We start from the raw sequence: 26,403 nt of genomic DNA, 5'->3' as shown, positions 1-26,403 counted from the left end.
TTGTCTAGATTGTTGCCACAGCCTCCTAACAGGTCTGCCTGCCTCCATCCTTTCCTTCCTGTGGTATGTTCTCACCCCAGGAACCAGAATAATCCTTTAAGAATATAAGTCAAATCATGTGCTTCCTCAGCTTGGAATCATCTACTGGCTTTGCATCTCATTCAGAATAAATGCCCCAATCCTTAAAATGTCAAATAAGGCCCATCATGATTGGTGCCCTATTACTCCTCTCTTACCCCTCTGCCCCTGGCTCACTCTGCTCCAGGCTCACTGGCTTCCTGACTGTTCCTAGAAGATACCAAGTACCCTCCTGCCATGGTGATTTTGGACTTGCTCTTCCCTTTTCCAGGAACACCCCAAACTCCAACCCCACCCCATATCTGTGTGGCTCATTTCCCACCTCCTTCACCTTATCAACAAGGAGTTCCCTCACCACCCTATTTAGAACAACAAATACCATGCCCTCCAGGTTCCTCTTCCCTATTTTGTTTTTCTTCAAAGACCTTATTACTCCTCAACATTAAATAAGTAAATAAACAGACATGTTTGTTCATTCACTTACTGCCCATGTTCCCCATTTAGAATGTAAGTTCCATTAGAGCAAGGTTATATTTTTTAGTCTATTTTGCATATGGCTGAACTTCTAGTGCCCAGAATAGTTTCTGGCATATAATAGTCACATAAATGGTCAGAATAACATACACCTGTTGATGAATGACTAAACAAACAAAGAAACAATTGGACCATAGTTGATTCACAGCCAAGCACCACCTGTGCTGAAGGCAGAAGACACATGGAGAGCTTTAGAAAATGCCCACATCTGCCTGGCCAGCTCCTGGGTACCCAAGTTGCTCTGGAAATTCTCCTGAGTGCAATGTGATGGCAGTTAGACTTGAGGGTCTTGGGTCACTCTTGTCTTCACCCCAGGGGACACAGCATTGCTCCATGAAAAGCATAAGCTTTAGTACCCAGAGACTGGTATTAAAGCCCACGAACTGTTTGGATGATTCTGGACAAGTTACTTAACCACATTGAGTCTTGGTTTCCTTATCTGTAAAGTAAAAACAATATCAGTTATTTTTCATAACAGATGCAACAAAGATTAAATGAGCTAACATATGGAAACAATGATCTGTAAATTATAAAGGGGTAAATAAAAATAAGCGTTGTAATTATATAAGAAAACAACCTTGATTTGAGCCTACTTAGTAATTAAAGCAGAGTAACATATCCAGTGTAATTGATGGGTACCTGATTAGTCATATAAATGGCCGAAATGACTGGTTGGTTATTGCTGTGAGACTTAACTGGCCTAAAAAGGGAGGGAACTGGGAAATTTTTTAGTACCCACAAGTGGTGGGTACTCTACATTCATTATTTCATTTTATCCTAATAAAAATTCATGGGAGGTAAGTATTACAGAAGTCACATTAAAGTGATAAGTGAGGTTCAGAGAGTTTAAGTAACTTGCCAAAACTCCCTTGGTCAGGTAGCTAGGAATTACAAGGCCATTTCCAAATCACCAAGTCATGCTCTTGGACTTTAAAAATTAAAACTCCCTACCAGTGATTTTTAAATGTGTTAAAGACAGGTTGTCCATATAAAATGTAGATGAAAGGGATATCACAGAAGAATATGAAATATTTCATTAAAATTCATAGAAAATGAGAAAAGCCTGATACAAAAGGATACATACTCTTTGATTCCATTGAGATGAAATTCTAGAACAGACAAAAGCTGTGCTGATAAGATCAAAATAGTGATTACCTCATGAGTGTTGGGTGTGGGGGGCAGGGATTGATTGGGAAGGGGCTATGGGAACTTAATAGGGAGATAGAAATCTCTTATGCCTTGATAATGGGTTATATGGTGTATATATTTGTCAAAACTCATCAAACTGTATACTTAAGACCTGTGCATTTCACTGGACATAAATTGTTGTCTTAGTGTGTTCTGGCTGCTTTAAGACTGGCAGCTTATAAAATACTGAAAGTTATTTCTCACAGTTCTGAAGGCTGGAAGTCCACAGTGCTAGCATAGTCGAGTTCTAATGAAGGTCCACTTATGGGCGGCAGACTTCTGGTTATGTCCTCACATGGTGGAAGGGGCAAGGGAGCTCTCTCTGGGGTCTCTTTTATAAGGGAATTAATCTCATTCATAAGGGCTCTATGAATTTGAGGGGGGATACAAAACCATTCAGACCCATAGCAATTGCATTTTTAAGGTTTAAAGTCATAGAAAATTAATTTTTTTAGGCTTGGAACCCGAGTGAAAGGTAAAGGTACTGTTTTAAGGACTTTTATTAAACCTCAGGAAAATCCAATGATGTAGTTTGGAAATCAAACTCATCTCCAAGATGAAGCTGAAACAATATAGAGTAATTTTTATGGTCCACACAGTCAGCAGGGGTGGAGCTAGGATTCAAACCCTAGTGGGATGTAATTAACCCCCCACTACAGCTGTCTCTGAAGATGGCTTGTCGTGACAACAATGAAGCTGGAAAAGGGAAGTTTGGGTTCATTTTTTCCAAATATATACCAAGTCTTTAGCCTCAGCATCATGTGGATAAAGAGAATACATGAATACTTAGTAGCCAGTCCAGACCTTATTCAAAGAGGTGCTTTAGTAGGAAATTACAAGGAAAAATGATAATCTGTGAACCATAGGGATAGAAATGATTAGATTTTGTCTCTTATACTACAATACATCTTATTTCTGTTTCTTCATATTTCACCTTACTTAAAATTTTAAAAAACATTTAATCTTATTTTCATAGGAATAAATAAAGTAAGCATATGGCTTTGAGTTGTAACAAAGAATGAACATTATATTGAATAGCCACCATAACCAAGATTAAAGTCATTTCAAATGAACCCCATTTAAAACTAATGTGGAAGCTTTAGCCACATTGTATCGCGTGGCCTATTTTCAATACACCTCCCTATGTACAATAGCTTTGATTTAACGTGGTAGAAGAGGCAAGGATAAAAATGTCTCAGAATATATAGGAGCCATATGGAACATTATTTCCCTAAAGTCCCTTCCTTTAATGACTGAATTCACTACATCTTCCTTAGAAAGGCAAAATGGTAGGTAATTTAAATTCAAACAACCATGCAGGACATAGCCAACTTAGCAGGTCACAAAAAAGAATTCAGAGGAAGCAGGGAAGATATTAACCACCATAACGAAACAACGGAAAATAAATAATAGAATCTCGCTTACCACACAGGTCTCTAACTCTAGGGAATAAAACTTCCTTGATAGTTTTCTCAAGTGAGACATTAAACAGAAAGGCCTCGGAAGAGAAAAGCATTTATTTGGGTGAAAGAAACATAAATAAAATAGTTACATGATATAAATAATGGTAATACTAAAGAATATAACTGGTGCATGCAAGCAAAAACTTTTGCAGAGGAGTTCAGGTCTGTTACAGGAGGCCTTAAAACAGTGCTGTCCACTAGAACTTTCTGTGGTGGTAGAAATGTTCTTTATCTGTTCTGTCCAATGTGGTAGCTGCAAGCCACGTGTGGCTAGTTGAGCACTTAAAATGTGGCTAGTGTAACTGAGGAACTGAAGTTTTAATTTTATTTAAGTTTAATTAATTTAACTTTAAATAACCAAATGTGGCTAATGGTCATTGTATTGGACAGTATAGCCTTAGAATGGTTTCAAAGAAATAGACAAACATTTGAGACTGACCTTATCTTCAAAGAAACCCCTGATGACTCTGTCATTTCCCAAACTGACTTTTGAACATTAATCAGTCTGTATGGTTTAAAGAGTTCAATTTGTTGTAGACACCTGCTGTTCCCAGGGGTGAAACTTATAGCCATGTCTGATGAAGGTTTGCCCCATAGTAATGAAATGGATTGTGACATTCAGAAACACTCTCACTCCTCACCTTGGCCCATGATATTCCCAGAGTATGGCCTTACACAGAGTTGATGTAGTCCTTTATCTGATTCTTAGATTCTAAACCAAGAAAATAAAAAGGTCTCCGATGGGTTTCTTGGGAAGAAAATAAAATTGGTCTGACAGCCTGGCCTCTCTTCAGCAAAAGCTTGTTGCTGTTGTTAATAGATTTCTTCCATGTGGCCAGCTCTGCCACATGCTATAATGCTATAGCATTATAATCCTCTAACTTTCTATCCTCTACCAAATAAATTTAGTCCTTGGTGGAAACCACCCGTGGAGTCTATGTGGTGAAATTCACTTCAACTAACCAAAGCATTAAGCTTTTGTTATAAAGAAGAAAACAAATTTAGCTAAAGATGGAATGCAGATTTCATTTAATCAACTGGTAATAACTGCCTGGAGCAGTTATTAATAATAAATTAATAATATCCCTAATCTTATATATAGAAAACCCTTAAGACTTCACCAGAAACTATTAGAACGAATAAATGAATCTAGTAAAGTTACAGGATACAAAATCAACATACAGAAGTCAGTTCCATTTCTACACACTAACAAAGAACTATCTGAAAGAGAAATAAGGAAAATCACATTTCCAAGAGCATCTAACAATAAAATACTTAAGAATAAATTTAACCAAGGAGGTGAAAACTCTGTACTCTTAAAGTTATAACACACTGATGAAAGAAATTGATGAAGAGGCAAGTAAATGGAAAAATACCCTATGCCCATACATCAGAATAATAATATTATTAAATATTATTATTAATAAAATGTCCACACTACCCAAAGACATCTATAGATTCAATGCAATTCCTATCAAAATTCCAATGGCATTTTTCACAGAAATAGATACAGCAATCCTAAAAGTTGTGTGGAACCACAAAAGTCCCCCAATAGCCAAAACAATCATGAGAAAGAAGAACACAGCTGAAGGCATTACACTTTCTGTTTCAAACTATATTACAAAACTATGGTAATAAAAACAGTAAGGTAGTGGCATAAAAACAGGCACCCAGACCACTCGAACAGAATCAAGAGTCCAGAAGTAAACCCACACATATACCATCAACTAATATTTGACAAGCCAAGAATATTCAATGGGGAAATTATATTCATATGGAGAAGAATGAATTTGGATTTGTATCTTACACAACTCAGAAAAACTAATTCAAAATTGATTAAAAACTTACATTAAGACCCGAAACCATAAAACTCCTGGAAGAAAACATAAGAAAAGCCTCCTTGGCATTGGCCCTGGCAATGATTTTTTGGATATGACACAAAAACCACAAGCAACAAAAGCAATAAACAACAAGTGGGACTACATCAAACTATAAAAAGCTTCTGCACAGCAAAGGAAACAATCAACAAATTGAAAGGGCAACCTACAGAATGGGAGAAAATATTTGTAAGCCACATATCTGAGAAGGGGTTAATATCCTAATTATATGAAGAACACATACAATTCAATACCAATGAGACAAATAATCTGATTTTAAAATGGACAAAGACTTGAATAGACATTTTTCCAAACAAGACACACTAACGGCTAGCAGGTGTATAAAAATGTACTCAACATCACTAATCACAGGGAAATGTAAATCAAAACCACAAAGAGATATCACCTCACAAATGTTAGATTGGTTATCATCAAAAAGCCAAGAGATAACAAGTGCTGTTGAGAATGAGGAGAAATCACTGTGCACTGCTTGTAGGATGTAAACTGGTACAGTTACTACAAAAAAGTATGAAGTTTCCTCAAAAAATTAAAAATATAACTACTGTATGATCCAGAAATCCGACTTCTGGGTATATATTGGAAGGAAAAGAAATCACTATCTTGAAGGGATATCTTCAATCCTGTGTTCATTGCAGCATTAATTATAGCCAAGAAATGGAAACTACCTAAGTGTCTGTCAATGGATAGATAGATGCATAAAGAAAATGTTCTGTGTGTACATATATATGCAATGGAATATTATTCAGTCATAAAAGAAGGAAATCCTGATGTTTGCTGTAACGTGAATAACATTTGAGAGCATTATGCTAAATAAAATAAGCCTAACAGAGAAAAACAAAAACGGTATGATCCACCTATATGTGGAATCTAAAAACGCTGAACTCATAGGAAAAGTAGATTGATGGTTGCCGGGAGCTGGGGGTGGGGGAGATGGGGGTATATTGGTCAAAGGGTGTAAACTTTCAGTTACATGGTAAATAAGTTCTGGGGGGTTAATGTACAGCATGGTGATTACAGTTAACAATATTGTATACTTGAAAAAAAAATAATGTCATGAGGTGCCTTGAAGCGCACTTAGGTTTAGTGGAAAATCATGCTGTAATCATTTAGTAATATTTTCCATGGGCTCACAAATGGGGACTTGTGGCTTCTGAGCTGTCTATCTGCAACCCCTATGTGAGACAATGTTGTGATACACAGTTGAGGAAAACATAATCTAAACACATTTGCCACTAAATATCCAACAAGAGAGCATTATAGAAATAACAGAGAGCACAGAGATAATAGAGATCAATTGCAACGGGAACAATTGTGGCTGGTATCATGGAAGAGGTGGCATTTGAGCTGGATTTTGAAAGATGCGTGGATTGTGGAGTGATAATGTGGAGGTATTACTGGCAATAACAGACACAGGGATGCACAGCATGTCAGAGGAAGGGCAGATGTGTGACAAAGGTAGAAAGAGGTGCACTGAAAGATACTGCTGAAAAGACAACATGGAGCCAAATCTAGAAAGGCTTTGGATGTCATGCTACAGAACTTGTTTTTTTTTTTTAAATAAACTTATTTATTTATTTATTTATGGCTGTGTTGGGTCTTTGTTGCTGTGCACGGGCTTCCTCTAGTTGCAGTGAGTGGGGACTACTCTTCATTGCGGTGTGCGGGCTTCTCATTATGGTGGCTTCTCTTGTTGTGGAGCACGGGCTCTAGGCGTTCAGACTTTAGTAGTTGCAGCACGCGGGCTCAGTAGTTGTGGCTCACAGGCTCTAGAGTGCAGACTCAGTAGTTGTGGAGCACGGGCTTAGTTGCTCCGCGGCATGTGGGATCTCCCCGGCCCAGGGCTCAAACCTATGTCCCTGCATTAGCAGGTGGATTCTTATCCACTGTTCCACCAGGGAAGTCCCAGAACTTGTTTTGTAGTGATAGGTAGCCAGCAAAAAATTTTGAGCAAAGCTGTAGCATGGTCATATCTGTATTTAAGAAGACAAGTTAGACTGCCATGAGCAGGACGGGTAGGTGAAACAAGATGTCAAAGGTAGCAGGACATTCTATTAATTTACTGGTAATATACGCTTCAGAAATTGAGTTGAGAGGGCTTCTTATAACCATGACTGCTGGTTGCCACCCCAACGACCATTTTCTCTTCTTTATTAGTTTATAAAATCTTACTGTTGTTCAGGCAGGAAAATGCACAAAGAAGTTGGGTCTTTCACCTTACTTCAGGAATTGAATCATTGTTGGTCCACAAAATTCATTGCCTTTTGCTAGAGATTTTTTTCAATAGGCACAGAAAAGGCATTCAACAAAATTCAGTGTATGTGCACGATAACTTTTGGAGGTGATGGATATGTTTATTACCTTGATTGTGGTTTCACAGGTGTATGCATATGTTCAAATTCATCAAATTTTATACATTAAACATGTGGTTTTTTGTATACCAACTATATTTCAGTAAAGTTGTTTAGAAAAACTCTTGTCAAAGCAGGAATAGAAATGAGTTTCCCCCATCCAATAAAAGCTGTCAACAAAAATGTGTAACTAATGTTTTCCCTAATAGTGAAATACTGAACACTTCCACCCCAAGATTGGGAGCAAGGCAAAGATGTCTGCTCTCACAACTTTTACTAAACATTGTCCTTAAGGTCTTAGTCGTGGTTTAAAGCAAGAAAATAAGTAAAAAAAGCATGAAGTTTAGAAGGAAGAAGTAAAACTGTCATTACTCACAGTCAACAGACTATATGTAAGAAATGTTTTAAATACTCCACTAAAATACTAGTAGAACTAATAAATGAATTAACAAAGTCACAGAAAGAAAACAAGATCAATATATAAAAATCAATTGTATTTCTATATTTTAGAAATAAACATTTGGAAGATAGTCTTAAAAATACCATTTAGGCACTATCGGGGAGAGAGGAGAAGATGGCGGAAGAGTAAGACATGGAGACCACCTTCCTCCCCACAGATACATCAGAAATATATCTACATGTGGAATTGCTCCTATAGAACACCTACTGAATGCTGGCAGAAGACGTCAGACCTCCCAAAAGGCAAGAAACTCCCCACATACCTGGATAGGGCAAAGGAAAAAAGAAATAATAGAGACAAAAGAATAGGGATGGGACCTGCACCACTGGGAGGGAGCTGTGAAGGAGGAAAGGTTTCCACACACTAGGAAGCCCCATCGAGGGTGGAGACTGTGGGTGGCAGAAGGGGGAGCTTCGGAGCCACAGAGGACAGCACAGCCACAGGGGTGCGGAGGGCAAAGAGGAGAGATTCCTGCACAGAGGATCGGTGCCGACCAGCACTCACCAGCCCGAGAGGCTTGTCTCCTCATCCACCGGGGTGGGTGGGGGCTGGGAGCTGAGGCTCGGGCTTCGGTCAGATTGCAGGCAGAGGACTGGGGTTGGCGGCGTGAACACAGCCTGAAGGGGTTAGTGCACCACAGCTAGCCGGGAGGGAGTCCGGGAAAAGGTCTGGAGCTGCCAAACAGGCAAGAGACTTTTTCTTGCCTCTTTGTTTCATAGTGTGCGAGGAGAGGGGATTCAGAGCGCCGCTTAAACGAGCTCCAGAGATGGGCATGAGCCGCGGCTATCAGCACTGACCCTAGAGACGGGCATGAGATGCTAAGGCTGCTGCTGCCACCACCAAGAAGCCTAGGTGCGAGCACAGGTCACTCTCCACACCGCCCCTCCTGGGAGCCTGTGCAACCCGCCACCGCCAGGGTCCCGTGATCCAGGGACAACTTCCCCGGTAGAACGCACGGCACACCTCAGGCTGCGGCAACGTCAGACTGGCCTCTGCCGCCGCCGCAGGCTCGCCCAGCATACGTACGCCTCCGTCCCCCCGGCCTGAGGGAGCCAGAACCCCCGAATCAGCTGCTCCTTTAACCCCGTCCTGTCTGAGCAAACAAAAGACGTCGCCAGGCGACCTACACGCAGAGGTGGATCCAAATCCAAAGCTGAACCCCGAGTTGTGCGAACAAAGAAGAGAAAGGGAAATTTCTCCCAGCAACCTCAGAAGGAGCGGATTAAAGCTCCACACACAACTTGATGTACCTGCATCTGTGGAATAACTGAATAGACAACGAATCATTCCATATTGAGGAGGTGGACTTTGGGAGCAAGATATATTATTTTTTCCCCTTTTCCTCTTTTTCTGAGTGTGTATGTGTATGCTTCTGGGTGAGATTTTGTCTGTATAGCTTTTCTATCACCATTTGTGCTAGGGTTCAGTCAGTCCGTTTTTGTTTGCTGTTTTTTGGGTTTTTTTTAACTTAAAAATTTTTTTTTCTTAATAATTATTTTTTATTTTAATAGCTATTTTATATTATTTTATCTTACTTTATTTTATTTTATTCTCTTTCTTTCTATTTTTTCTCCCTTTTATTCTGAGCTGTGTGGATGAAAGGCTCTTGGTGCTCCAGCCAGGTATCAGGGCTGTGCCTGTGAGGTGGGAGACCCAACTTCAGGACACTGGTCCACAAGAGACTTCCCAGCTCCACATAATACCAAATGGCGAAAATCTCCCAGAGACCTCCATCTCAACACCAAGACCCAGCTTCACTCAAGGACCAGCAAGCTACAGTGCTGGACACCCTATGCAAAACAACTACGAAGACAGGAACACAGCCCCATCCATTAGCAGAGAGGCTGCCTAAAATCATAATAAGGCCATAGACACCCCAAAACACACCACCAGACGTGGACCTGCCCACCAGAAAGACAAGATCCAGCCTCATCCACCAGAACACAGGCACAAGTCCCCTCCACCAGGAAGCCTACACAACCCACTGAACCAACCTTAGCCACTGGGGACAGATACAAAAACAACGGGAACTAGAACCTGCAGCCTGCAAAAAGGAGACCCCAAACACAATAAGATAAGCAAAATGAGAAGACAGAAAAACACACAGCAGATGAAGGAGCAAGGTAAAAACACACCAGACCTAACAAATGAAGAAGAAATAGGCAGTCTACCTGAAAAAGAATTCAGAATAATGATAGTAAGGATGATCCAAAATCTTGGAAATAGAATAGACAAAATGCAAGAAACATTTAACAAGGACGTAGAAGAACTAAAGAGGAACCAAGCAACGATGAATAACAGAATAAATGAAATTTAAAATACTCTAGACAGGATCAATAGCAGAATAACTGAGGCAGAAGAACGGATAAGTGACCTGGAAGATAAAATGGTGGAAATAACTACTGCAGAGCAGGATAAAGAGAAAAGAATGAAAAGAACTGAGGACAGTCTCAGAGACCTCTGGGACAACATTAAACGCACCAACATTCGAATTATAGGGGTCCCAGAAGAAGAAGAGAAAAAGAAAGGGACTGAGAAAATATTTGAAGAGATTATTGTTGAAAACTTCCCTAATAAGGGAAAGGAAATAGTTAATCAAGTCCAGGAAACACAGAGAGTCCCATACAGGATAAATCCAAGGAGAAACACACCAAGATACATATTAATCAAACTATCAAAAATTAAATATAAAGAAAACATATTAAAAGCAGCAAGGAAAAAACAACAAATAATACACAAGGGAATCCCCATAAGGTTAACAGCTGATCTTTCAGCAGAAACTCTGAAAGCCAGAAGGGAGTGGCAGGACATATTTAAAGTCATGAAGGAGAAAAACCTACAACCAAGATTACACTACCCAGCAAGGATCTCATTCAGATTTGATGGAGAAATTAAAACCTTTACAGACAAGCAAAAGCTGAGAGAGTTCAGCACCACCAAACCAGCTTTACAACAAATGCTAAAGGAACTTCTCTAGGCAAGAAACACAAGAGAAGGAAAAGACCTACATTAACAAACCCAAAACATTTAAGAAAATGGGAATAGGAACATACATATCGATAATTACCTTAAATGTAAATGGATTAAGTGCTCCCACCAAAAGACACAGACTGGCTGAATGGATACAAAAACAAGACCCGTATATATGTGGTGTACAAGAGACCCACTTCAGACCTAGGGACACATACAGACTGAAAGTGAGGGGATGGAAACAGATATTCCATGAAAATGGAAATCAAAAGAAAGATGGAGTAGCAATTCTCCTATCAGACAAAATAGACTTTAAAATAAAGACTATTACAAGAGACAAGAAGGACACTATATAATGATCAAGGGATCGATCCAAGAAGAAGATATAAGAATTGTAAATATTTATGCACCCAACATAGGAGCACCTCAATACATAAGGTAAATACTAACAGCCATAAAAGGGGAAATCGACAGCAACACAATCATAGTAGGGGATTTTTAACACCCCAGTTTCACCAATGGACAGATCATCCAAAACGAAAATAAGTACGGAAACACAAGCTATAAATGATACATTAAAAAAGATGGACTTAATTGATATTTATAGGACATTCCACCCAAAAATAACAGAATACACATTTTTCTCAAGTGCTCACGGAACATTCTCCAGGATAGATCATATGTTGGGTCACAAATCAAGCCTTGGTAAATTTTAAAAAATTGAAATCGTATCATGTATCTTTTCTGACCACAACGCTATGAGATTAGATATCAATTACAGGAAAAGATCTGTAAAAAATACAAACACATGGAGGCTAAACAATACACGACTTATTAACAAAGTGATCACTGAAGAAATCAAAAGGGAAATCAAAAAATACCTAGAAACAATTGACCATGGAGACACGACGACCCAAAACCTATGGGATGCAGCAAAAGCAGTTCTAAGAGGGAAGTTTATAGCAATACAAGGCTACATCAAGAAACAGGAAACATCTTAAATGAAAAACATAACTTTGCACCTAAAGCAATTAGAGAAAGAAAAACAAACAAAAAAAACCCACCAAAGTTAGCAGAAGGAAAGAAATCATAAAGAACAGATCAGAAATAAATGAAAAAGAAATGAAGGAAACAATAGCAAAGACCAATAAAACTAAAAGCTGGTTCTTTGAGAAGATAAACAAAATTGATAAACCATTAGCCAGACTCATCAAGAAAAAAAGGGAAAAGACTCAAATCAATAGAATTAGAAATGAAAAAGGAGAAGTAACCACTGACAGTGCAGAAATACAAACGATCATGAGAGATTACTACAAGCAACTCTATGCCAACAAAATGGACAACCTGGAAGAAATGAACAAATTCTTATAAATGCACAACCAGAAGAGACTGAACCAGGAAGAAATAGAAAATATAAACAGATCAATCACAAGCACTGAAATTGAAACTGTGATTAAAAATCTTCCAACAAACAAAAGCCCAGGACCAGATGGCTTCACAGGCGAATTCTATCAAACATTTAGAGAAGAGCTAACACCTATCCTTCTCAAACTCTTCCAAAATATAGCAGAGGGAGGAACACTCCCAAACTCATTCTACGAGGCCACCATCACCCTGATACCAAAACCAGACAAAGATGTCACAAAAAAAGAAAACTACAGGCCAATATCACTGATGAACATAGATGCAAAAATCCTGAACAAAATACTAGCAAACAGTGTCCAACAGCACATTAAAAGGATCATACGCCATGATCAAGTGGGGTTTATCCCAGGAATGCAAGGATTCTTCAGTATATGCAAATCTATCAATTTCATACACCATATTAACAAACTGAAGGAGAACAACCAAATGATCATCTCAAGAGATGCAGAAAAAGATTTTGACAAAATTCAACACACATTTATGATAATAGCCCTCCAGAAAGTAGGCATAGAGGGAACTTTCCTCAATATAATAAAGTCCGTATATGACACCCACAGCCAACCTCGTCCTCAGTGGTGAAAAACTGACACCATTTCCACTAAGATCAGGAACAAGACAAGGTTGCCCACTCTCACCACTATTATTCAACATAGCTTTGGAAGTTTTAGCCACAGCAATCAGAGAAGAAAAAGAAATAAAAGGAATCCAAATTGGAAAAGAAGAAGTAAAGCTGTCACTGTTTGCAGATGACATGATCGTATACATAGAGAATCCTAAAGATGCTACCAGAAAACTCCTAGAGCTAAGCAATGAATTTGGTAAACTAGCAGAATACAAAATTAATGCACAGAAATCTCTTGCATTCCTATACACTAATGATGAAAAATCTGAAAGTGAAATTAAGGAAACACTCCCATTTACCACTGCAACAAAAAGAATAAAATATCTGGAATAAACCTACCTAAGGAGACAAAAGACCTGTATGCAGAAAGTTATAAGACACTAATGAAAGAAATTAAAGATGATACAAACAGATGGAGAGATATACCACGTTCTTGGATTGGAAGAATCAACATTGTGAAGATGACTCTACTACCCAAAGCAATCTACATATTTAATGCAATCCCTATCAAACTACCACTGGCATTTTTCACAGAACTAGAACAAAAAATTTCACAATTTGTATGGAAACACAAAAGACCCCGAATAGCCAAAGCAATCTTGAGAACGAAACATGGAGCTGGAGGAATCAGGCTCCCTGACTTCAGACTATACTACAAAGTTACAGTAATCAAGACAGTATGGTACTGGCACAGAAACCGAAATATAGATCAATGGAACAAGATAGAAAGCCAGAGATAAACCCACACACATATGGTCACCTTATCTTTGATAAAGGAGGCAAGAATATACAATGGAGAAAAGGCAGCCTCTTCAATAAGTGATGCTGGGCAAACTGGATAGGTACATGTAAAAGAATGAAATTAGAACATTCCCTGACACCATGCACAAAAATAAACTCAAAATGGATTAAAGACCTAAATGTAAGGCCAGACACTAGAAAACTCTTAGAGGGAAACAGACAGAACACTCTATGACATAAATCACAGCAAGATCCTTTTTGACCCATCTCCTAGAGAAATGGAAATAGCAACAAAAATAAACAAATGGGACCTCATGAAACTTAAAAGCTTTTGCACAGCAAAGGAAACCATAAACAAGACCATAAGACAACCCTCAGAATGGGAGAAAATATTTGCAAATGAAGCAACTGATAGAGGATTAATCTCCAAAATTTACAAGCAGCTCATGCCGCTCAATAACAAAAAAACAAACAACCCAATCCAAAAATGGGCAGAAGACCTAAATAGACATTTCTCCAAAGAAGATATACAGATTGCCAACAGACACATGAAAGAATGCTCAACATCATTAATCATTAGAGAAATGCAAATCAAAACTACAGTGAGCTATCATCTCACACCGGTCACAATGGCCATCATCAAAAAATCTAGAAACAATAAATGCTGGAGAGGGTATGGAGGAAAGGGAACACTCTTGCACTGTTGGTGGGAATGTAAATTGATACAGCCACTATGGAGTATAGTATGGAGGTTCCTTAAAAAACTAAAAATAGAAATACCATAGGACCCAGCAATCCCACTGCTGGGCATATACCCTGAGAAAACCATAATTCAAAAAGAGTCATGCACCAAAATGTCCATTGCAGCTCTATTTACAATAGACAGGCCATGGAAGCAACCAAAGTATCCATCAACAGATGAATGGAGAAATAAGATGTGGCACATATATACAATGGAATATTGCTCAGCCAATAAAGGAAACGAAGTTGAGTTATTTGTAGGGAGGTGGATGGACCTGGAGTCTGTCATACGAGTGAAGTAAGTCAGAAAGAGAAAAACAAATACCGTATGCTAACACATATACATGGAAACTAAGAAAAAAAAAAAAAAAAGTCATGAAGAACCTAGGGGCAAGATGGGAATAAAAATGCAGACCTACTAGAGAATGGACTTGAGGACACGGGGAGGGGGACGGGTAAGCTGGGACAAAGTGAGAGAGTGGTAGTGTATATATGGACATATACACACTATCAAATCTAAAGTAGATAGGTAGTGGGAAGCAGTCACATAGCACAGGGAGATCATCTCAGTGCTTTGTGACCAGCTAGAAGGGTGGGATAGGGAGGGTGGGAGGGAGGGAGACGCAAGAGGGAGGAGATCTGGGGATATATGTATATGTATAACTGATTCACTTTGTTATAAAGCAGAAACTAACACACCATTGTAAAGCAATTATACTTCAATAAAAATGTTTTAAAAAAAATATCGTTAACAGAAGGGCACAAACACACACACACACCCATAATTTAACAAACGACATGCCAGTCCTATACACCAAAACCCTATATGCAAAACATTGCTGAGCAAAATTATAGAAGGCCTAAGTAAATGGAGCAAAAAAAAAAACAATGTTGGAGACTCATCCTACCTGATTTCAAGACTTATTAAAAAGGTACCATAATCAAGACAGTGTGGTATTGGTGAAGGATAAATAGATTAGTAAAACAGATTAAAAAGCCCAGAAATAACACATTTATAGTCAATTGATTGGAACAAAAGAGCTAAGGCAATTCAACTGGGAGAAGGAAAGTCTTTTTAATAAAGGGTGCTGGTACAACTGGATAAGTACATGGAAAAATATTAACATGAGATGAATTATAAACCTAAATACAACAGTTTAAACTATAAAGCTTCTAGGAGACACACATATGGTCTGGGGTGGTGGCCCAAGAATTTGCATTTCAAACAAGTTTCCCAGATGATGTGCAGGCTGCTGGCCCAGGGACCACATTTTAATATTGTTTTTTAACAGTGTGGAGCAAGAAAAAAAATACAAGTGCTAACATTTTTTTTTTCACTCAACTCTTCCCCTTGAATAATTAGAAAGTAAAATAGTAACTTCTTAGGAATAAATTGGAACTATTAATAATTTAGGATTAAGTAGAAATGATAGAAGCTGTGAAGAAACATCTTTTTCAGCCATGTTGAATTTAGGACTAGGAAATCACAGTTTTTTGAGAAGTCTAACTGGATACAGTATACCAAGAGAAATTTACTGCCTTAACCCCAAGAAAAATAGTCGTGCATATAATATGTACCCTTGCTTATGTGCCCAACACGAAGATAAGATATTCAAGTACATTTCAGCCTGGCAGCCCATTCTGCTAGGTCATGCTCCATGATGAAATGTCATTGCCATTTCCCTGGATTAGAAAAAAGCCTTCTGTATGGAGACTTCCCTAATATTCTTCTGTGATTTGCCATTACAATCACTCTCCATGTCATGCTTCTTTTTGCTATTTTCTTTGAAGTTTTAGCCAGGCAGTTTGCAGCTAGTGCATATTCCTTAGAGCAGTAAACACGCTTCAAACAAATAGGTAGCATCAAGGAATTTTGAGGTTTATAAAGGGGACCTTACAGATGATGATCTTACAGAGAGGCAGAGAGAGTGCAAGGCTTAAGAGCAAGGGCTATAGAGTTTGGCAGCTCTGAGTTCAAATCCTGCTCTACCATTTAACTAGGAAGGATTTCTAGAGCAGTTTCTTCAACCATTTAAGGTCTCAGTTTTCTCACATGTAAGAGGAGAAAATCTCTTGTGAAAATTAAATGGGACAATATGTAGAAAGTACTCAGCCCCTTGCTTGAGCCTAGTGTGAGTAACTATTGTAAGTATAATTGGGATAGTATCTTAAACCATATAAATGTGCATTTCTCCTTTGTATTTCCATATGAAGCATCTCCTTAGCCAGTATAAAGCATTAATCTGGGGAAGGGGATGGCCAGGGAGTATGGAGTAGAAAGGGAAGGAAAAGACAATTAGGAGATTTACTGCAGAAACATAAAGAAAATAGTTAATATTCAGATTCTATCAGGCAACAAAAATGTTTTTGAGCACACACTGAGAGAGAGAAAGAAGAAAACTGAGGTGCTGAGCATTTTATCTGAGAGACTGAGTGTTGACCTAAAGGGGCCACATGGTAGGTTTCTTGCCAAACTGATTGCTGCCATGCCTCTCTTTGTATCCAAGCCCTTTGCACCATGACTTTGCATGCCTCCATCAGGTGAATGGTCCAGCAGACTAAACAACAAGTGCAAAGACACTGAGGCAAGAAGGAGCTTGACAGTGTTCAAGAAACACAGAGAAGGCCGGTGTGGTTGGAGTGCAGGGAGAGGGACTGGGGAATGATAGAAAGTGAGGTCAGAGAGAGGACAACACCAGATCATACATAGCCTTTGAGACTAGAAATCTCTGGCAACAGTAGAAGGAAAAGCCCAAACCACTGTGGCCTGCTTATACATGAGTACAGAAAGACCTATGGTTAAAATAGCAAAATGCTTTCATTCTAGTTGGTAAATAGCCACTGTGCTGATCCCCCCTAAAAGTCCCCACAGCTCTGGCCAGCCAGGCCTCTCCTTGAGGGCCACAAACCTTCCAGGATCCTGTAATTTAAGAATTCAGGGTAACTAGAAGCCTCTAACCCTGATCTAGTGCCATGACTACAGATGCATAACATTATCCCCAGGCAAAAGGAAGAGCATTTCTTTATATACATTTTTATGAAGTTCAAAATAAACATGTATTCATTCAATTAGTAAATATTTATTAAGTACCAACTATGGGCCAGGAGGTATTAGAGGTGTTGGGGATGAGTGAGAGTAAACAGGCCAGTTTCTGCCTTCACAAAGCTTAGAGTTTGGACTTTAGGCAAATTATTGCCTGCAGGGAGCAATTTTTAGGCAGTGGTTCTCAACCTAAACTACACAGCAGAATCACCAGAGGGTTTTTAAAAGTACTGATACCTAGGTCCCACCCCAAGAGGGTCTGATTTAATTCCTCTGAGTAGTGGCCAGGGCATTGGAAATTTCTAAAAGTCCGCCAGCTGATTCAATGTGCTACCAGGGCTGAGAACTTCTCTCCTAGAGATATGAGCCAACGTGGATGACAGAGTGGAACTGTGACATTTTAGTAAAATTTATGGTCGCAGACATAGTTAAGTCTTCACTGCATTTTAACGCATAAAGATAAATCAAGATGGAAACATGATTCTTTCAAAGGTGTTTTTCAGAAAGTTCTGGAGGCCGTCTTTGTAGAATGGTGTTCTGATTAATGCTGCCTGGCAGTCTGACCCAATGTTAGGCAGGTCAACTCCACGTATTCTGCCAATACTCAGCAAAACTCTCGGCTTTGTGAAATAGAATTCCTGAGGAGAAGGACCTCTAAATGTGAACACTCCTACCCTTCCCTTCCCCCACCCATAACCTGTCTGCACGTCCCATCCAAAGCCAGCAGTCAGCCTGAGGAATGGGTGAACGCCCAGGACTCCATGCCACAGGTAAGGAATCCAGCCCTCGGGGTCAACAACCAAAACTTGAAGTTGCTTTGCACACGGATTTATTACCTCTCCAAACCACTTTCCAGTTGCTTCCTTCAGCTGTCCATCAAGTGACAAATGTTGAGGATGAAACAGAATCAGAAACTCCTTGAAAATATTTGACCCAAAGGGGAGTCAAGAGGAGCTATGGAAAGGGAAACATGCACCAAATGCTGGGCTGCAGCATAAAGATTTTTCTAGATTCATTGGGTCACAGAGAAGCATCAAAGCACATTCTAGGACAATGAATGTGCTCAGGGCTAGCTCTTGATTATTCCGTCCTAATGAAGGGGTACAATGATGTGAGTTTTCTGAAACAGCAGCTGATTTTAATGAGCGGTTTGGTTTTGACTCTGGAAATCACTACTAGGTAAATAAAAACGTACCCAGCATGTCTGACCATTTTTCAGCTGGGCAGCTTGGAATGTGGCCAAGAATGTAGAAAGAAAATGGCTAGCATTTCAAACCTCATCTGAGAAAACCCACAAAACAGAAACATCTTAGTGGAAACAGCAGAGCTCTGAATTATGATTTAGAAGGCAAGAATTCTTGTCTCTGGTCTATCGTGACCAGGTGTGTGACATGGGTAAGTAACTTCTCTTCTCTCTGTGCCTCAATTTCCTCACTTTTAAAATGAGGGGACTAGACTTAAGTGATCTCCAGTAGGACAGATAGGTAAAATGGAATTTAATATCTGAGAGAGAGAAAAAAAAAATACTGATATGTGGAGAATGAAAACCACTGTCAGGGAGTAATCAAATTTGTATTTGGAGCCCAAGACACTCCTAGGGGATTAGGGCAGGAGGGGATCAAGATGCTTACACTTTTTCTCAAAAATTAAAACTAGTCAGGGTGAACTGGGGATTGCCCTGAGCTATTCCTAGAGTCAGAGAAGGGCCACGACTCTAGGTAAACTCACCACCAAGGAGAAAAGATAGGACCACCAGCCCAGCTTCTGCACCGACTTAGGAGTTCAAAAGTGTAGTGCACACTGGGACCAGACCCAACCCAGGATCAGGGAGCAGGTTTGAGTCCTGGGGAAGTGGCCATGTGAGTGAGGAGCTATAATGATGGGAGTCCAAGCCAAGTTTGCCTGAAGCCCACCACTGGCTGAACTTACTCCTGAGGGCTGGGACCTTCTCTTTGGCCGCTTAAAGAAGAGCAGTGGCCCAAGCAAGCTACACTAGCGGCTTCTCCTAGAGCCACCCACCTCTGTGGAACGGCAGAGTTCCCAGTCTCAGTTGGGACTCCAGAAGTTGAAACAGAAATGACCAGGACAGCCCTGGCCTATTAGAGGAAGGGGCTCTCAGCAAAGGTCGCTGTGTTTCTGTTCACTGGGCATGCGAGAGCTCCCACATTCAACTTTGGGCCCCCACCTGAGTGGTGCCTTATTTGCATCCCAAACTATGAATTGGGGCACTCCAGTTACAGAACTATAAGATCCCTTACAGCTCTAATATGATGTGGTTTTAGTGTACCCACGCTAAAGTCACAAAGACTGACTTTATTTCAGAGTTTAGCATGTAACTATACCCTTAAGTTTGTAGACATTGGGACTCTTGTCTAAAAAAAGGGAGAAACGGGTAAATTAGGGATCCATCTGTGACCATTACATAGTCTAAAATAAACACAAAAGGCGTATCACTGCTAACGATCCATGAATTCACTCCATATGCATGCATTAGAGATCATTAAAGTGAAAGCTGGGAATGCAAAAGATAATTATATAGTTTGAATATCTAAAAATTTTTCCTCATAGAGGGCAGATTTGTATGTATGTGTAAAATATAAGTGTATTACCCCCAAATGGAAACTGAAACACATGCTTGCTTTAGTGGAAGGTGATCATTATATTAATTTCCTGTTTCAAATGGCCTTAGACAATAACCATCAGCTTTGTAAACGTGCGGACCTCTTGATCCAGCAATTTCACATGTAGAAATTTAACCTGATGAAATTTTTCACCAGTATACAAAAACAAATATATATGAATGTTCATTGTCACAACATTGTTAACAAAGAAAAAACTGAAAAGAATTGAAATATTCATTAATAAGGGATTAGTTAGATAAATTAGCAGGCATCCATATGCCAGGATACTCAGAAATTATTAAAAATAGTCAAATGTACTTTTATAGCAGAGAAATAATTTTATGTCAACTGAGGGAGCTGACATTTACAGTTTGTATGTTTACCCCACATCCATTCCCTGCTTCAAATCAAATTTACATTGAGGCTGAGGCCTTCCTTGTGTCAGGGAAGTTTGGTTACAAAGAGTGCTGATCACAAAAAGATAATTCCTCACACAGGTCAGAATGGCCATCATCAAAAATTCTACAAACAGGAAATGCTGGAGAGGGTGTGGAGAAAGGGAACCTTCCTGCACTGTTGGTGGGAATGTAAATTGGTGCAGCCACTATGGAGAACAGTATGAAGGTTCTTTAAAAAACTAAAAATAAAGCTACCATATGACCAAGCAATCCCACTCCTGGGCATATATCCAAAAAGATAGATGCACCCCAATGTTCACTGCAGCACTATTTACAATAGCTAAGACATGGAAACAACCTAAATGTCCATCGACAGATGAATAGATAAAAAAGATGTAGTATATTTATACAATGGAATATTACTCTGCCATAAAAAAGAATGAAATAATGCCATTTTCAGCAACATGAATGGACATAGAGATTATCATACTAAGTGAAGTAAGCCAGACAGAGAAAGACAAATATCATATGGTATCACTTACATGTGGAATCTAAGAAAAAAAAAAAAGATACAAATGAACTTATATACAAAACAGAAATAGACTCACAGACATAACAAACTTATGGTTACTAAAGGGGAAAGGGGGGGAGGGAAAAATTAGGAGTTTGGGATTAACATAAGCACACTGTTATACATAAAATAGATAAGCAACAAGGACCTACTGTATAGCACAGGGAACTATACTCAATATTTTGTAATAACCTATAAGGGAAAAGAATATATATATATTTATATATACATATATGAATTTGAATCACTTTGCTGTCCACCTGAAACTAACATTGTAAAGCAACTGTACTTCAATAAAAAAAAAAAAAAAACACAAAAAGATAATTCTTAGTGCTTAGCACCAATGACAAGAGACCAGAGAAAGGTATTCTCACCATCCCACTGGCACTTTTGAGAATGAAAGGGAGTGCTACTAATAATGACATGGAAATAACCTGGACTGTTCTGAGGAAACAGGGACACACTACCTGAACCTTTCTCTGAAGGTTAATTCATTTTCTTAGAAACCAAAGACAAATGTCATCTTTTAGTAGATAAGGCCCTTGCTCTCATGGAGACTTAGGTGAGGGGAGATGGCAAATAATAAAGAAAACAAAATAATGAACAAGATAATCAGAGACTAATAAAGCTTTGAAGAAAAAAATTTGAATAGGTGAAGTGATGCAGAGTGGGGAGGTAGAGTGGTCAGGAAGACCTGCTTAAGAAGAAAATATGTGGTGGGAGACCTTAATGTCCAGACAGGGTTGGTTATGCCAAGATGTGGGTGGAGCACTCCTGATGGATGACCAATGACCAATGATGCCTGAGGTCGCTGATGTGTTGAAGGAATGCACCCTATGAAAGCAGAATTTGTTGGAGGGTTAATCAAGGGGATGACATGATCTGTATCACGGTCTAGGGGAAGGAATGAAAAAGAAGGAAACAGAGCCAAAGACACCCTGATGGAGGGGGATGGATGATGTGTCTGGGGAGAAAATTAGTAAAGGCAGGAAAAGGGGGGTGGGAGCATGAGAAAGAACCATCCTGGCACCTGCTCCAGACTAGAGGTGGTATAGCTGGTGCTGACACTGGACAGTGCCAGGACTGGCTCGCCTGAGGGGCTAAGGAGTTTTTCAAAAACTCCAGGGAGATCAGAGGGGGATAGCAAGAAAACCTCAAATTGGAGACGTGTAGCCTAGCCAAGAAAAGGCTAGTGCAGAGTTTACTCTTAATCTACAAACAGCAAATGCTGGAAAGGGTGTGGAGAAAAGCGAACCCTCCTGCACTGTTGGTGGGAATGTAAATTATACAGCCACTATGGAGAACAGTATGGAGGTTCCTTAAAAAACTAAAAATAGAACTACCATATGATCCAGCAATTCCACTACTGGGCATATACCCAGAGAAAACCATAATTCAAAAAGACACATGCACCCCAATATTCATGCAGCACTATTTACAATAGACAGGACATGGAAGCAACCAAAATGTCCATCGACAGATCAATGGATAAAAAAGATGTGGCACATATATACAATGCAATATTACTCAGCCAGAAAAAGGAACAAAACTGGATCATTTGTAGAGACATAGATGGACCTAGAGACAGTCATACAAAGTGAAGTAAGTCAGAAAGAGAAAAACAAATATCGTATATTAACACATATATGTGGAATCTAGAAAAATGGTACAGATGAGCCAGTTTGCAAGGCAGAAATAGAGACACAGATGTAGAGAACAAATGTATGGACACCAAGGGGGAAAGTAGAGGGGGTGGTGTTGGTGGTGGTGGGATGAATTGGGAGACTGGGATTGACATATATACACTAATATGTATAAAATGGATAACTAACAAGAACCTGCTATATAAAAAAAAGAAGAAAAAAGAAGAAAAGGAAGAGGGAGGGCTAAATTAGGAGTATGGGATTAACAGACACAAACTACTATACATAAAATAGATGAGCAACAAGGATTTACTGTATAACACAAGAAAAAATATTTGATATCTTCTAATATGCAATAATGGAAAATAATGTAATATATATATATATATATATATATATATATATATATATATAACTGAATCACTTTGCTGTACACCTGAAACTACACAATATTATATGTCAACTATATTTCAACTAAAAACATCTGTAACAAAGGATATATTAAAAAATTTTAAAACTCACACAACTGTACACCAAAAAGAGAGAATCATACCGAATGTAAATTTAAAATTAAATTTTAAAAAGCTTTGGGGAAGAACCATTTCTCACTAGGAATTCTGGTCTGAAGCATCAGTGCAAGTCCTCTGCCCACAGCAACCTATGAGCAAATGAAACTAGACAGAGCACAAAGGAAAACAAAAGGTACTACAGACCCGCCTCTTTGCCCTGGAAGTGCTTGCGGCATGTTTCTCCAGGCCTTCAGACTTGGGTCTTGGACTGGAACTACACCACCAGCTTTCCTGGACCTCCACTTGCAGAGGTATTTCTTGGCCTCCAAAATCAACTGTGTGGCTGAAGGGTCTTGTTGCTCCAGTCAGGTGTCAGGCCTGAGCCTCTGAGATGGGAGAGCCAAGATCAGGACGTTGGACTACCAGAGACCTCCTGGTCCCACATATCAGTCTGCAAGAGCTCTCCCAGAGATCTCTGTCTCAACACTAAGACCCAGCTCCACTCAATGACCAGCAAGCTCCAGTGTTGGACACCCTATGCAAAACAACTAGCAAGACAGGAACACAACCCCACCCATTAGCAGAGAGGCTGCTTAAAATCATAATAAGTTCACAGAGACCCCAAATCACACCACCGGACATGGTCCTGCCCACCAGAAAGACAATATCAAGCCTCACCCACCAGAACACAGGCACCAGTCTCCTCCACCAGGAAGCCTAAACAACCCACTGAACCAACCTTACCCACTGGAGGCAGACACCAAAAACAACAGGAACAATGAACCTGCAGCCTGTGAAAAGGAGACCCCAAACACAGTAAGTTAAGCAAAATGAGAAGACAGAGAAATACACAGCAGATGAAGGAGCAAAGTAAAAACCCACCAGATCAAACAAATGAAGAGGAAATAGGCAGTCTACCTGAAAAAGAATTCAGAGGAATGATAGTAAAAATGATCCAAAATATTGGAAATAGAATGGAGAAAATACAGGCAAAGTTTAACAAGGACCTAGAAGAACTAAAGAGCAAACAAACGATGAACAACACAATAAATGAAATTAAAAATTCTCTAGAAGGAATCAATAGCAGAATAACTGAGGCAGAAGAATGGATAACTCACCTGGAAGATAAAATAGTGGAAATAACTACCGCAGAGCAGAATAAAGAAAAAAGAATGAAAAGAATTGAGGACAGTCTCAGAGACCTCTGGGACATTAAATGCACCAACATTTGAATTATAGCGGTCCCACAAGAAGAGAAAAAGAAAGGGACTGAGAAAATATCTGAAGAGATTATAGTTGAAAACTTCCCTAATATGGGAAAGGAAATAGTCAATCAAGTCCAGGAAGTGCAGAGAGTCCCATACAGGATAAATCCAAGGAGAAACACGCCAAGACACATATTAATCAAACTATCAAAAACTAAATATAAAGAAAACATATTAAAAGCAGCAAGGGAAAAACAACAAATAACACACAAGGGAATCCCCATAAGGTTAACAGCTGATCTTTCAGTAGAAACTCAGCAAGACAGAAGGGAGTGGCAGGACATGTTTAAAGTGATGAAGGAGAAAAACCTACAACCAAGATTACACTACCCAGCAAGGATCTCATTCAGATTCAACAGAGAAATTAAAACCCTTATAGACAAGCAAAAAGTAAGAGAATTCAGCACCACCAAACCAGCTTTACAACAAATGCTAAAGGAAATTCTCGAGGCAGGAAACACAAGAGAAGGAAAAGACCTACAATAACAAACCCAAAACAATTAAGAAAATGGTAATGGGACCTACATATTGATAATTACCTTAAATGTAAATGGATTAAATGCTCCAACCAAAAGACATAGACTTGCTGAATGGATATAAAAACAAGACCCGTATATATGCTGTGTACAAGAGACCCACTTCAGACCTAGGGACACATAACAGACTGAAAGTGAGGGGATGGAAAAAGATATTCCATGCAAATGGAAATCAAAAGAAAGCTGGAGTCCAAGTGGAGCGAGTGAGCTGAGTGTTTGTGTAGTCGCGTCCCGGAGACTGGTAGCCCTTGCAACATGGCTGACTGACTGAAGAGCAGATTGCAGAATTCAAAGAAGCTTTTTCACTATTTGACAAGGATGGTTATGGAACTATAGCAACAAAGGAATTGGGAACTGTAATGAGGTCTCATGGGTAGAATCTCACAGAAGCAGAGTTACAGGACATGCTTAATGAAGTGGATGCTGATGGTAATGGCACAATTGACTTCCCGGAATTTCTGACAATGATGGCAAGAAAAATGAAAGACACAGACAGTTAAGAAGAAATTAGGGAAGCATTCCGTGTGTCTGATAAGGATGGTAATGTCTATATTAGTGCAGCAGAGCTCTGCCATGTGATGACAAACCTTGGAGAGAAGTTAACAGATGAAGAGATTGATGAAATGATCAGGGAAGCAGATATTGATGGTGATGGTCAAGTAAACTATGAAGAGTTTGTACAAATGATGACAACAAAGTGAAGACATTGTACAGAGTGTGTTAAATTTCTTGTACAAAATTGTTTATTTGCCTTTTCTTTGTTTGTAACTTATCTGTAAAAGGTTTCACCCTACTTTCAAAAAATAAATATGCATGTATTAGGTAGGACTTCATTCCTCCATGTTTTCTTCTCTTATCTTACTGTCATTGTCCTGAAACCTTATTTCAGAAAAATTGATCAAGTACCATGCTGCATGTGGCTTACTCTGGATATATCTAAGCCCTTCTGCACTTCTAAACTTAGAAGGAGTTGGTCAAATGAGGGAACATGTGGGTTATGCTTTCTTTTTAAGTTGTTTTCTTTAGGAAATGTCAGCATGTGGTGTTTGGAGTGTGGAGTTGTAACTCTGTGTGGACTATGGACAGTCAACAATATATACTTAAAAGTGGCACTACTGAAAAATGGGTGTTTTATCCAGGTACTCATACACTATCTTTTTGTACTGCGGGTCCTGTACCAGAAACAATTTCTTTTATTGTTACTTGCTTGTTGTTTTAGCCACTTAAAGAAAATCTGCTTATGGCACAATTTGCCTCAAATCCACTCCAAGTTGTATATTTGTTTTCCAATAAAAAATTACAACTTACCTAACTAAAAAAAAAAAAAAAAAGAAAGAGAGCTGGAGTCA

General features: G+C 39.2%; 1 pseudogene across 1 annotated transcript; it reads left to right on the top strand.

Moving 5' to 3' along the window:
- Window positions 1-23,463: 23,463 nt before the first annotated feature.
- On the top strand, window positions 23,464-25,862 carry LOC309659502 (neo-calmodulin-like; annotated as a pseudogene). Its single transcript has one exon. The product of its transcript is annotated as a neo-calmodulin-like (transcript).
- Window positions 25,863-26,403: the final 541 nt, after the last annotated feature.

This window comes from Balaenoptera physalus (assembly GCF_965194825.1).
Source record: "Balaenoptera physalus genome assembly, chromosome: 4".
In the NCBI taxonomy this organism is placed as follows: Eukaryota; Metazoa; Chordata; class Mammalia; order Artiodactyla; family Balaenopteridae; genus Balaenoptera; species Balaenoptera physalus.
This window is presented reverse-complemented; position numbering and strand designations above follow the sequence as displayed.